Source organism: Dromiciops gliroides, chromosome 2 (genome assembly GCF_019393635.1).
Source record: "Dromiciops gliroides isolate mDroGli1 chromosome 2, mDroGli1.pri, whole genome shotgun sequence".
Taxonomy (NCBI): Eukaryota; Metazoa; Chordata; class Mammalia; order Microbiotheria; family Microbiotheriidae; genus Dromiciops; species Dromiciops gliroides.
Genome location: NC_057862.1, coordinates 685,167,359 through 685,168,798, shown reverse-complemented (window position 1 = coordinate 685,168,798; position 1,440 = coordinate 685,167,359). Strand labels below are relative to the sequence as shown.

The 1,440-nt window shown below is 55.7% G+C and overlaps 1 pseudogene; it reads left to right on the top strand.

The window, feature by feature from the left end:
- The first annotated feature begins 313 nt into the window (after positions 1-313).
- On the top strand, positions 314-936 carry LOC122744547 (annotated as a pseudogene).
- The last annotated feature ends 504 nt before the right edge of the window (positions 937-1,440 follow it).

Genomic DNA, 1,440 nt, shown 5'->3' with positions numbered 1-1,440 from the left:
TCCTGGTTCCACTGCTTACTGAATATGTGATCATGATTATCATCATTGTTTTTTTTTTTTCTGACCCTCAGTTTCCTCATCTACCGAATGTAGGGGTTGGGCTAAAATAGCTGAGATTTCTTTGCTTCTCAAAATCTGTAATCAGATGATCCCATGAAATATTTGGGTAGATACAAAGAATTAAGTCCAAAGCCATTTGAGGCTCTCTTGCTGCTCATCAAGTTACAGCCTTATGGGGGCGGCCCCGCTGCGGCTCCGGCGGCCTCGTTGGTCGCCCGACGAGCTGCCGTCCAGTGGGGAGCCCGTTCAAGCCATGGCGACCCACGGGCCGCGCGCGCCCCCTCCGCCCTCGCGGCCGCCGTGCGAGACCCGCGACGCGCCAACGGCCGGGACCCCCGCCCCACCCTCACGACCCCGGCCCGGCCGGGCCCCGGCGGCGCGGTGGCCGGTGCCTACAAGAGGGTGGACTGGGCTCCGGAGGCAGTGGAGAAGAGAGGACCGTACATCATGACGAGGATGCCTTCCATCCAGGCCAAGCTGCAGAAACACCGGGATCTGGCAAAGGCTGTCCTTCGGAGGAAAGGCGTGATGGGAGCCTCTTCACACCATCCCAACTCTTCGGGGAAATTCAGTGAAGTTTAATAAGGGTTATGCTGCCCTGAACCAAAGTGCAGATGAAAACCTGGTGTCTCTCGATTCAGACAGTGATGGAGAACTGGAATCCAGATACTCTTCAGGGTACTCCTCTTCAGAGGTGAATCAGGATCTGAACCGGCAGCTGCTGCAAGATAGGTATCACCTGGATGAAATGCCAGATGACGAAGCTCTGGACCTCATTCCCCCCAAGCCCACGGCCTCCTCCTCCTCCTCTCCTCCTCCTCCTGCACCTGCTGCTGCTGCTTCCTCAGGGAAGCATTCTCCTGTACCGTGCAGTAGGCAGTGCCCGCACAAGGGGAAGTCGCTTCCCTGCAGCCTCTAAAGCATTGACTTCTACTTGTCCGGTGAGCAGAGCTGCCAGCACCAGACTCATCATGAGCTGAACATCCACTTACGAAGGTCAGTGACTTGCAGGACGCTGGGCCGCCAGGCTGAAGGCTTCTAGACAGCGGAGTCTGTAGGGGATGCGGCGGCCACGTGGGGAGAGGACTCCTCTGTACAGGGAAGGAAGTTTAGGACTTTTGTCTTCTTCAGGAGGAGGGTGACCAAAAACATGTCTTGTTTTAGAGAAGAAGGTCATTGGCTCTTGAAATTAGCCCACTTATCATGGGAGTGCAATGGGGGTTGGGTGGGCGTTCTCCGAGGAGCAAGCTGCTCCCTTGCACAGTGTGTTCAGAACTGAATTATTATATGGCAGGGTGGGAAAAGCAGTCAGAGGCAGCTGCCCTTTAAGGAGGATTCTGACAGAAGGAAGTGTCACAGGCCTTGACAAGGACCCAGATC